The 12,245-nt window shown below is 46.1% G+C and overlaps 1 protein-coding gene across 11 annotated transcripts in view; it reads right to left on the reverse strand.

Annotated features, from left to right (window-relative positions):
• Positions 1–1,813: 1,813 nt before the first annotated feature.
• foxred2 (FAD-dependent oxidoreductase domain containing 2) overlaps positions 1,814–12,245 on the reverse strand; it is a 120,377-nt gene continuing 109,945 nt past the window's right edge. For 10 of the 11 annotated variants that reach the window (XR_007958532.1, XR_007958528.1, XR_007958535.1 and 7 more), the window contains 2 exons: positions 7,106–7,182; positions 1,814–2,513 (listed from right to left, as the gene is read on the reverse strand). The gene's annotated coding sequence lies outside the window, so the exon portion shown is untranslated. The remainder of the gene's footprint in view (positions 2,514–7,105; positions 7,183–12,245) is intronic. The other variant, XR_007958534.1, reaches the window with a different exon arrangement.

The raw sequence follows: 12,245 nt of genomic DNA on the forward strand, positions 1-12,245 counted from the left end.
ATTTTCCACATTGGCAGGTAGCTGCCTGCATTGTAACTACTGGAACAGCTTGTCCAGAGGTGCAACTTGTTCTGGAGCGCAGTACTATGGTGTGGATGTTATCTGCTCCCACTGCTCTCAGCTGTTTCTTGATGTCCTATGGAGTTAATGGAATGGACTGAAGACGTGTACATGTGATGGTGGCAAATGCAGGCAGAAGCAAAAATGGATCATCTATTTGTAACTTCTGGCTGAATACAAGTATAAATATTTCAGCTGTGTCTTTAACACACAAAAGCCAGGCTCCACCATTGCTCAGGTGGGGATGTTCTTGGAGCCTCGCAGTTTATTTGTCCATCAGAACTACATCTGTAGGACTGCAGATCTTCCATCTGTTCTGTGGATTATGAGCTACCCAGCTCTATCTGCTAAATTTTGTCTTGCCCACATGTAATCCTGTGTTGCAGCTTCACAGTACTGGCACCTCATCATAGTGCCAAGAGTCAAACAGCACAGAAACAGGCCCTTTGGCCCATCGAGTCCTTGCTGACTATCAAGTACCAATTTACACATCCCAGTATCTTTATTCTCCCCATGTTCCCATCAACTCCCCCTCAATTGTAGCACTTTCCTACTACCAGGAGTAATTTTCAGCAGCCAATTAATCCACTAGCATGTCTTTGGGATCTGGGAGGAAACAAGAGCACCCGGGAGAAACCAACGTGGTCACAGGGAGAACGTGCAAACTCCACACAGACAGGACCCGAGGTCAGGATTGAACCCAGGTTGCTGTGAGGCAGTGGCTCTGCTGCCCCACTGTGCTGACCACATGTTTAGGCATGGTTGGTACTGCTCCATCTACCTGAATTGAGCTGGAGGGTGAGAGTGGCGACTGGAGGTGTTTTAAGATCTGATTTGAAAGAGTAGAATGAAGAATTATTTCCTCTCGGGGTGGAGTGGTGACCCTATGCTTTTTAGGGTTACAAACTAAGGCAGGTACATAACAAATTAGCTGTGATCCAAATGAACTTTGGAACAAACTCAGCGGCTTTCTCTTCTCAACTCGGTGTGTTGCCACTGAGCCAATTGGCAGTGTTAGCTGGTGTCACGTGAAAAATTCCCGTTCTATCCTTTCCTAATTATTGAGGCAGACTGTGCCCTGGAGTACTGGCTCGCTCTGAACTTCAATCATCACAGCTGCCACAGCTGAACAATTTGGTGTTAGGTTTGCTTGCACTTCAAGCTAGGCTGAGCAGTTAAAACGCACTAATGGGTTTTAATCTACATTGGTGGCTCCCAACCTGTGACTTCCACTAGCAAGGAGGAGATGACTCTCCACCAACTGGAATGTTGAAATAACACCTCCACATGCACAATTAACGCACATTTACCATGCTCCTTCCCCCAGCCGACTCCCATCACTAAATCAATCCAGGAAGCCACCTCTGCAGCAGGATAAACTCCTGCTCCCAGGCAAAGGAAGCCTTGAAAACTGCTTCATGCTGACAGAATTGAAAATTCAAAAGCGTCAGGCAGAGCAACAACTGCTGAAGAAGTTGGATGCAGGACGACCCTCCTGCTCAACTGAACAAGTGTTCTTGGGTAGATACATGGGCAGTGGTGTAGGAACGCCATCTCCAGAGGTGGTATTCTGGGGCTGAAGATTCTTGGACCGTCTGATCAGAGAGACCACAAACAGCAGGATGATTTCCCTCAAATATTGTGTAGTCAGGGACATTTCTATCAAAAGTCTTAGTTATTTAATTGTACTAGGTACACAGCACAACCTGCTCCTACCCGTGATCGTAGCCTGTGTAATACGATATGCATCAAACCAAACCCTACCCATTACAGCCTAGTCAGCTGTAAAGAGCAACATCCCTGTCCTTCATCCCAGCTCAGTGAATGTTTCTCAGTCAGGAGGAGCCGATTTTTTTTCAGCTGCTTTGCTTAAGGGTGGGAGTTAATTCTTCACCCGTCCTGCACAAATCAGTCAGTACAGACCCCAGCCCCTTCCTACACAGTGGGGTTTTGTGGCAACACACTCGATGCCTTTAACTAATTCAGCCGTGGTAATGAGGCTATAGATACTGATAAAGTGATATCTGTAGGTGTCACCCACACAGAAAGTCCCGTCCAGTCCATGCAGTGTGAGTTTACAACAGCAGAACTAGTTGATTCAATGTATGAGGAGGGGCTTCACACTGACCTGCAATAAATGGCCCATTGCGTGTTTGCACAGCGTACCCTTCTGCATTCTCCCCCCCCCCCCCCCCCCAACACATCCCTTCACCCAGTACAACATTAGCTCCTCGTCTCCGGCAGTGGGCTGTGTAATCAATCAGTCTGCCGCAGAACAGCTGCAGGGTCGAGTGTCAGGCTGGATGTTCTACAGTGCAGGCACCGTGATATGTCAGTTCATGTCCTCGCCGAATGCGATACTTCTCCCCACCAGCAGTGTTCCCAGTAACCTCTGCGACATTTCACATCAGTCTTTGCAGTAATGAGCTTATAACCCAGAGCTGAGGGTGGACCTACAAAGATGAAGATAGAAAATGTCCTTTTTATTTACTCCTGCCCCTGACATTGATCCATAACTGAATACAGGCCTCTGGGCTCTGACACCACCCCACCCCCCCCCCCCCCCCCCACAGGGGCTGAGACCTGCTGGGATCCCATTCCATAACCACCTTCAACATTTCAACACAATGGTTCTGTGGCTCCACCTTGAGCAATTATGTTGATTGCTGGGTGGCTATTTAACTATAGAGGCATCACATTCAAGCCCAATGCAGCCCTTACCTGCCACATGCACTTGTCAGCAGGAGTCAGCGGGTGACCAGTAGTGGGAACTCGTGCAAGATGGTCCCTCCTTGAATTCTGACTCTTACTGTTGTGGCTTACAGCAGCAAACTTCACATGGGCCATTGATTGGTCGTCAGGACGTTGGTGACCCACAGTGTGGCCAGCAGTTTGGATTATTTATCATAGAGTCATAGAGAGATGCAACACAGAAACAGGCCCTTCAGCCCATTGAGTCTGTGCCAACCATAAACCACCCATTGACACTAATCCTATATTATTCCCACTTTTTATTCTCACCAGATTTTCATCAACCCCCCCCCCCCCCCACCCCAGATTTACCACCTACCTACACACGAAGGACAATTTAGAGTGGCCAATTTGCATGTCTTTGGGATGTGGGAGGAAACTGGACCACTCAGAGGAAACCCACAGGGTCACAGGAAGAACATGCAAACTCCACGCAGACAGCAGCAGAGGTCAGGATTGAAACGGGTGCTGTGAGGCAGGAGTTATACTGACTGCACCACCGTGCCACCCCATTATGCTGGAGAGCAGGACCTACAAACACCCATGGAGATTCCTCCATCAATGACCACATCAAAATGGGCAAGATTTGATGACCTAACCTCCGTCACCACAGGTGTGTGACACTGCTGTGCTGTCGACCTGATGTGCAAGATGCAAGCAGAGGAGTGCTGACTACTGGAATTGTAACCACACTAGGTAATGAAATTGGTATGTGGGCTTGCTCCTGTTCCAACTTTCTCCACACCTTGTGACATTGAATCCTACTGATATACATCTATACTCCCTCGGGCACTCACTCATCTGGACAGGACCAGCGCTCAGGCTGATCCCCCACTACCCAACTCAGGCCGCCACCCCACCACGAAAACCCAAATCAACCCCACCCCAGATCCCAGAAGTTTCTTCAAGAAAAACACCCAATGAGCTGCTTCAAACGTGGAATAATAGCCAACAACAGTGCTGTGATGAGGAGGTGAGGAGCTAGCTTTGACTGGAATCTAATTTAATTTTAATTATTTGTTTTAGGGTGTGTCAGTGTTAGCCTGGCTGGCTTACAGCCCATCCCTGGTTGGTTTAGGACATTGAGTGTGGCACAGGAGTCACACCTAAACATACCGGACTGGTTTCTTGTCCTGAAGGACATGAGTGTCCCAGTTATGTTTCCATGGCACCTGCAGCTTCCTCCAGGTTTGCCCTTAAACAATTAGATTTCTTGAATTTGATTTTTTTTAGTTGTTTCTACGGTGGGATTTGAACACCTGACTCTGGGGTTCTGACAGCAGTGTCTACACCACACCCTAACATGGACTGAGTTGGCTGATGTAGGTTGGCAGTGGCAAAGGGAGTGGGAATAGTCTTCAGTACATGGGGTTGTGGGGGAAGGAGGGATAAAGGGTGGAGAGTGGAAATCAGCCTGATGTCCTGACCTGTCCAGTGTCACGTTTACTGAGGGAGTTCCTGGAGGTGCACAATGTGTATCACGAGGAGTCAACATCTCAAGGGAAGGAGTGGAGAAAGCTCGAACAGAAACAAGCTCACATACCAGTCCCAGTGCTGCCACTTTACTGAACATGATTACAGCTCTGCAGGACACAACATGAGGAGACTTGGTTGCCGATCGCTCCTGATATACACAGAGTCGAGGCCAGTGTTGCACTTACCTGGCTCCCCTCCTGAAAGTGCTGCCTTACAGGGTCATAGTGAATCTGCACAGGGCATCACAACCCAGTTTGGTCATGACCTCACCATCCAGTGATCAGGTGTGGGAACCCTGAGCCAAAAAGGGTGAAGGTACCTACACAGTCCCAGCTGAACCATCCCAGCAGTGAGGCCCAACAAAGCAAACCTCGCAGGACAGGTGAAATAATAAAGTGTCCAACTGAAGACCAAATGCCACAGCTGAACACCACTCCCCTGCATGATAGGTACAACACAGGCGTGGGTTAGTGGACAGACACCTGCTCATTCAGGCACCACTAATCTCAGTGACCGAGTGGCTGACATTGCCCATTGCTCAGACTGGCACTGAATTCACTGTGCCTTCAACACCACATAACATGAGCACCCATGTTCAGCCAGAGCTGCAGTGTGGATGATCCCCCTTGGCCCCCTTCTGAAGTCCCCACCATCACAGAAACCCATCTTGAACCAATTCGATTCATTCCATGTGATATCAAGAAACTGCGGCTGGATCAAAAGTTATGGGACCAGACAACCCTCCCAGCTGTGTAATGAAGACCTGCTCTCTAGAACTAGTCAAGCATTTACAGGACAGTTACAACACTGACATGAACCCAACAAGGTGGAAAATTGTACAAGTATGTCCTGTTTACAGAAAGCAGGACAAATCCAGCCTAATTACTGCCCAACCAATCCATTCTCAATCATCAGGCGAGATGGAAGCTGTCAGTGACAGTGCTATCAAAGTGGTGCTTACTCACCTGCTTACCAAAGCCCAGTCTGGGGTTCACCTTGGTCAAAAAGATGGACCAAGGAGCTGAGTTCCAGAGATGTAGTGACAGTGGTTGCCCTTGACAACAAAACAGCATTTGAGCAAATGTAGCATCAAGGAGCCCCGGTAAAAGTGAAGTTAGAAGGGAGTAAAGAGGAAGGGTTGGAATAAGACCTTCCACAAAGGAGGATGGTCATAGCCATTGAAGGTCAGTCATCGCATCTTCAAGACATCACTGCAGGAGTGTCCTGGGCCCAACCATCTTCAGCTGCTTCATCAACGACTCTCCTTCCATCATAATGTCTGAAGTGGGTATGTTCATTGATAATGCACTATTTTAATTCCATTTGAAATTCTTGGCAGATGAAGCAGCCCAGGCCCGAAGAGAACAAGACCTAATAACATTCGGGGATGGGCTGACAGGTGGCAGGTAACATTCATGCTGCCGAAGTATCAGGTGATGACCAGCTTCAATAAGACGGTCAAACCATCCATCCTTGATACTCAGTGATATTCCCATTGCTGAATCCATTCCCACAGTCTCTCCATTGCAGGAACCAGTCAGGAATGTGGTGGAACACTCGTCACTTACCTGGGTGACTGCTGCTCCAACAACTCTATCCAGGAGAAAGCAGCTCATTTGATTGGCACCTCATCCAGTACCCCATTCATTCCCTCCAACCACTAGTACACAGTGACTGCAGTGTGTGCCAGTTACAAAATGCACCAGTTACTCACCCAGGCACTTCCTAAACCCCAGATTTTTCACACCCAAGAAGGTCAAGGGCAGCAGGTATATGGGAACACCACCACCTGCAGATTCCCTTCCAAGCAGCACACAATCCTGACTTGCAAATATATCACAATTCCTCGATCATTGCTGGGTCTAAATCCTGGAAGTCCCTTCTCAACAGCAGTGTCAGAGTACCTTTGCAAAAAGGACTGCAATGGTTCAAGATGGCAGATCTTCACAAGGGCATCTGGTGAAGGGTAACAAATACCAGCCTTGTCAGTGATGCCCACATCCTGAGAGTGAAGCACACACACAGTACCTGACTTCCTTGAAAATCAAGTCAGAAACAGAGTACCAGACACTGTGTACACATACTCAGCACCTGATCACGTGTATATCCGCTTGGGCATGCGCGCGCACACACACACACACACACACACACACACACACCCTGCTAGACTATATAAAACGTCAGTGTACAAACTCCTAGATCCTCAGTACCTGAAGGTGTACCCTCGGACCCTCGACAACTGTCCGTACCTACACAACTCCAGATACAACCTTCAGCACTTTCTCAGGCTCAGGGCTGCTGAGGTTGAGCTGAATGGACCCGTAACAGAAGCTCTCAGTGCACTTAAGGGCAGGTCTAAGCTTGAAGTGAAATGTTCATCAGATAATCAACTCTGCCACCTGGTAGTACAAGGCATCTATGATTAACTCTCTCCCTGCATTAAATATTTTTATATCCCCATTATAATTAACAACTCCACACCTGCACCTCATTAAGAAACCAATGTATTCATGATAGAAGAAAGTAAAATATTACTACACTAGAGAGATCAATGCAGAACACAAGAGCATCTCTCAGTGAATATTGCTATCAGTTCAATATTCTAAAAGTCTTGAGCCTTTCCTTTCCGTTAACTGTTTCCTTTGTAAGTATTACAGCAACGTTTAAAATGGGAACTGGCCGTATACACTTGTCACACAGTAATTACATTCACCTACCAAGAGTGTAATTACAATGTGACATTTACATAAATATTCCTAAGTCTCTACTACATGTGATAAGAATATATGATAAAATGTAATGAGAAAATGGAACTCACTTTGTGAAACATCGTGATAGGCTAACATTTAATCTTTTTTATAAAGTAATCCGTGCTCCAGCCTGTATACGTGGAACCTATGGTGAAATTGGCAAATGGAAATTAGTGAACAGCAGACAGATTACTACAATTTCCCTGAACTCTTGCACCAACTGTCCCATTCATTACCCAGGAGTAGGAATGGGTAACTGTCAGCCAACCTTCCTGTCATTTAGGATGGAGAATTTCTAAAACAGCATCAACCTACCTGTCCACTACGTGCTACAGACAGTGCTGTAAGTCAGTTGAGAATGGGTTGGGGAGTAGGGGGGATTCTCTACAATGTGAAGAAGCCTCCAGGGGAAGATGGGTCACGTGAGTGATGCACCAAAGGGCCCATAACGGCCGTGGAGAGAACCAGGGCTTGAGGGGGGCTACCCGGGGAGAGGAATTTTGCAAAGATGTCAACATTAAATGAGTTGGTGTTCAACACATGGTACACTCCATAGAGCAGAGGTGTCAAGGTTGTAAACTATTCAGGAAATATGACTCAGTGGGGTGGGGAAAGAGTCAGAATGAGCAGCATCCTTCACTTAAGGGCTTGGAAAATGTGGACTGAGGGTGGGGATTTATCACAGCTTCCTAGATGAACCAGGAGCCATGCAGGGATTGGCAGTGTGATCCCAGGAGCCGGGCAGGGATTGGCAGTGTGATCCCAGGAGCTGGGCAGGGATTGGCAGTGTGATCAGAGCAGACACTGGGCAGGGATTGGCAGTGTGATCCCAGGAGCTGGGCAGGGATTGGCAGTGTGATCAGACCAGACACGTTGCATTCCTGTTACGACCTGGAGCCCTTTCCCACATGCAAGGCCATTGGCTAGAAACTCGTCCAGAGTTAGTGGCCTTGCTGCACTGAGTCAACCAAAGCCGGGTTTTATTTTGTGAGAGTGGGTTTCTTTAACTGTCAATTGCATCCTATATTTCTATCCAGAAGGTCCAGTTTCACACACTAAACGTTGCAAATAATCAGATCTGGTGTGTTTGCACCTTTAGAACTGTGAAGCAGAAGAGGCCATTTATCCCACTGACCCCGTCAGCTCTTTGAATTAGTTTACTTTTGTCACACTTTGCAGTATTTTCCTTTTTCAAGTTTACATCCAATTTGCCTTTGAAAGTTACAGTTCATTCTGCTTCTTTCCCATTCCCGATCTCCACCGCTGCGCCACTAGTAACTGAAGCTGCCTTGGCCCCAGGCTCTGGAATTCTGTCCCCAAACCTCTGTATCCTCCTTCCTTTAAATCCCCATTAAAAACCATCTGACCAAATGTTTGATCTTTCAATGTGGCTTGGTTTCAAATTTTGCTTCTTTCTTTAATTTCAAAAATATACTTTAGATTGTATCCAGTAAATACAATCAGTACACGTCTTTCTCTATATTTATTGTACCATCAATTCAATAATTCTCTTACGAATGCTGTTAATGCATTATGTTTCCTCCTTAAATGCTGCATCGTGAAGCGTCTGAGAGGCTGTTACCCAGGGCCCAGCCCCTCAGTGTCCAGTGGTGGCAGGTCCCTGGACTGTGGTCCTTCCCCACAGAGCCTTTGCGGTGGCTGCATAGAGCTTCAGAGCATCCTTCAGCATGTACACCTGTGTCTTTGATCATGCTTTGGGATTTTTTTTATACTTGCATTTTTGTGGCAGCTCTCACAGCCCTCAGCTAAGCCAATTTACAGCCATTTATAGCAAAAAGTCCATTAGGACTGTGATACAGAAAATTTTACTATTTTAGAGGAGCTGAAACAATGCCAATTGTTGTTGAACCACAAACCATTCAAGTTCAAGATCATAATAACCAGCTCCTTTTAAAAATAATTCTCATCTCCCATGGTTCTTTTGCCAAATTCCTTAAATTAAACTCCTCTAATTATCAACCAGAATCAGTTGAGTCGCAGAGACATGTTCAAGAACAAGGAGATGGGAGTACAGCTTTGATCAGACAACAGGCCAGTTGTCTTGTGTTATCTGCCATTTGTAGATAAGCTGACATCACCTACCTTGAAGCCTTGGTTCAAATTTCATTGGAATGTCTGTAATAAAACCAGCTGCTGCTCTCTGACCCTGCAACACAGCTGTGGGCTAGATCCTGCGTGACTTTTGTCCCGAATTAAATGACCATGGAAAAAGCCTTCAGGAATGCAACAATCTTTGGAATTTACAGCTGCCCTTGTCTGCACTTTGACCTCTGGTTGCTAAGCAGCAAGATCACTATTGCCTCAATTCAAAATGAGAGTTATCAATCTGTGGCCTTAAATGAAATTAACCTATTAAAGTGTTTAACATTAAATTTTAAGCCAGTGCTGCTAAAAGCAGAAAGTTCACTCTAAGTGTGGCTTTAGAGTGACAAGAAAAGCTGAACCAATAGTTGGGGTAAGCCACACACCACTGGTATACACAGACCCCCCAACTAACTACCCCCATAATGGAAAAATCACAAGAGCAGAATTTTAAAGCTTCTGGTCTCCATTCCTCCCCATTAATGCACAACTTAATTATTTTCTTTGAATTTTCAAATGTTGCTCCTCCAAGTCAGGGCTCTGTTAGCTGTGTGTCAGATCAAGGGGCTTCCAGCGTGTCGACTCTCCGTAACAGTAACATGCCTTACGGGGGTTGGATCATTTGGAAGGTTTGCACAGGGAGATGAATCGTGCAGATCCAAGAGTTGACAGCCACATATTTTTGAACAAATGTACAGTGTAGGCAAATGTATTCCAATCCGTATCATTCATCTTCTTTTCTGCTCCTTAACTGAAGCCTGGCCCTCAGGTGACATCCATCACTCCTGGGCTTACCAAGCTGCCCAGGAGGAAGCACCTTTGTGCTTGCTGACTTACCATGAGGATCCACCACCATCCCCCCAGCATTAGCTAGAGAATGTTTCAGCGCCTAACCCTGCCCCTATCTGTCGTTCCCTTATTGAATCTGGTCATTATTGAAACAGATAAAGACCCTAAGGGGGAGCAACAGGATAGATGTTCTGAGAGATTCTCAGACAAGGGGACGAAGTAACAAGACTAGACCACAGTCATTTAAAACAGGGGTGTAGGAATTTCTTCTTGCAGAGGGTGGTGAATCCCTGGAATTCTCTAACCCAGAGAGTTGTGGAGGGATTTAAAGAGAGGTTGGATAAGTTTTTGAAAGATTGGGGAACTGAGGGTTATTTGGAACTGGGACAGGAATTGAGACCCGAGGCCATGATCATATTGAATGACAGGACCGGTTTGAGGGGCCGAGTGGCCTACTTCTGTTCCTATTTTCTTGTGCGTCCTCCATTCTTACTCATCGTTAAAACTCATGCATCTTAGGAACAGGGCTTTTGGATCATTGGGTCTACACCAACCAATTTACACTAATCCCAGTTTATTCTCCCCACATTCCCAACAACTCCCCCAAGATTCTACCCCTCAGCTACATACTAGAGTCAATTTGCAGCAGCCAATTAACTGAGTTTTGGGATGTGGGAGGAAACTGGAGCACACGGAGGAAGTCCAAACAGTCACAGGGAGAACATGAAAACTCCACACAGACAGCACCTGAGACCAGGACTGAACCTGCACCTCTGGAGCTGTGAGGTAGCGGCTCCATTAGCTGCAACACTTTGGCATTCATGAGTATTTAGAACAGAAATTTGACCGAAAATGCACTGGAAGCAAATGCAACTTTTGAAATTCGGGAGGAGACAGTGGTGGTGATGGGCTGTAAATACAAGGAATTCCATTGGATGGATCCACAACAGGTCCACAACACATAATCATGAAAATCAATACTTTATTCATATCAAATCAAGGCAATGGTTGAAAGGAGGGAGGGACTGGCAACTCAACATTCCAGGGGATAGAACCTTCACGCATGACAGGGAGGAGAGGATGGGTGTGCGATGTGAAAGACATGGCACTGCTGTATTGATTAAGGGGTCCATTGTGTGAATAAGGGAGGATATCCCAGAAGGCTCTTTAAATGAGATCATATGAATAGAGTTTAGGAACAAAAAGGAGACATTAATTTGCTGGGATTATACTAAAGGCCTCTTAACAATGATCAGGAGACAGAGAACCAGATATGTAGACAAATCAAGTGTAAGAGTAGTAGCATTATAGTAGGGACTTAAACTTCCCCAATAATAACTGGGATTGCTTTGGTGTGAAAGATACAGAGGGAGAGGTTTTGAGGCAGTACATAGATAGTCCTAGTGAAGGGGCAGTTATGAATCTCTTTGGAGGGAGAAGCTACTTGCAGGTACTCACATAAGGGTGAAAGGTAGTGGCAGCAAGTCCCAAGGAATCTTGGATTTCAAGGGCTGGATAAAAGAGTAAAGCATATGGCAAATATGGAGAAAAAACAGGAGAGGCCTTCTGTACGTATAGAAAGCGTTGGGGGTATTTAAAAAAATTAGGAGGGAAAGATACCGTTGGCTGACGAGATCAGGGAAAATTAGGAAGAATTTTATATTAAGGACAAAATAGTGACCAGGGAAAGAGTAGGGCCCACGAGGGACCAAAATGGCAATCAGTGCATGGGGCCAGGGTATGAAGGCGAGATCTTAAATGAATACACTTCACTATGGAGAAGGGCATTGTAGTTGGAGAATTCAGGGAGGGGAACGGAGAAATTCTAAAACAGGTTAACATTAAAAAGGAAGTACTGGATGCACCCCAGGTTACTATGGGAGGCAATTGCTGAGGCCCTGACAGAGATTTTTAAGTCTTCACTGACTACTGGTGGGATGTCAGGTGACTGGGGGACAACAAATGTGGCCCCTTTATTCAAGAAGGACACCAGGAATAAGCCAGGTAATTACAGGCCTGAGTCTAATCTCAGTGGTAGGAAAGTTACTGAAAAAGATTCTTGAGATCAGGATTAAATTTACACTTGGAAAGGCAGGGATTAATCAAAGATAGCAAGGTTTAGTGAGGGGGGAAATTCCTGTTTGTCCAGTTTTGATTTAATTTTTCAAACATGTATCAATGTGGGCAATGCAGTTGATGTAGTCAAGTGGACCTCTGTACAGCCCACATAGGAGACCGATGTGAAAGGTTACAGCCCATGGGATCCAGGCCACATTGGCATATTGGATCCAAAATTGGTTGGTAATAGGAAGGGAG

This window comes from Pristis pectinata, chromosome 33, assembly GCF_009764475.1.
Source record: "Pristis pectinata isolate sPriPec2 chromosome 33, sPriPec2.1.pri, whole genome shotgun sequence".
Taxonomy (NCBI): domain Eukaryota; kingdom Metazoa; phylum Chordata; class Chondrichthyes; order Rhinopristiformes; family Pristidae; genus Pristis; species Pristis pectinata.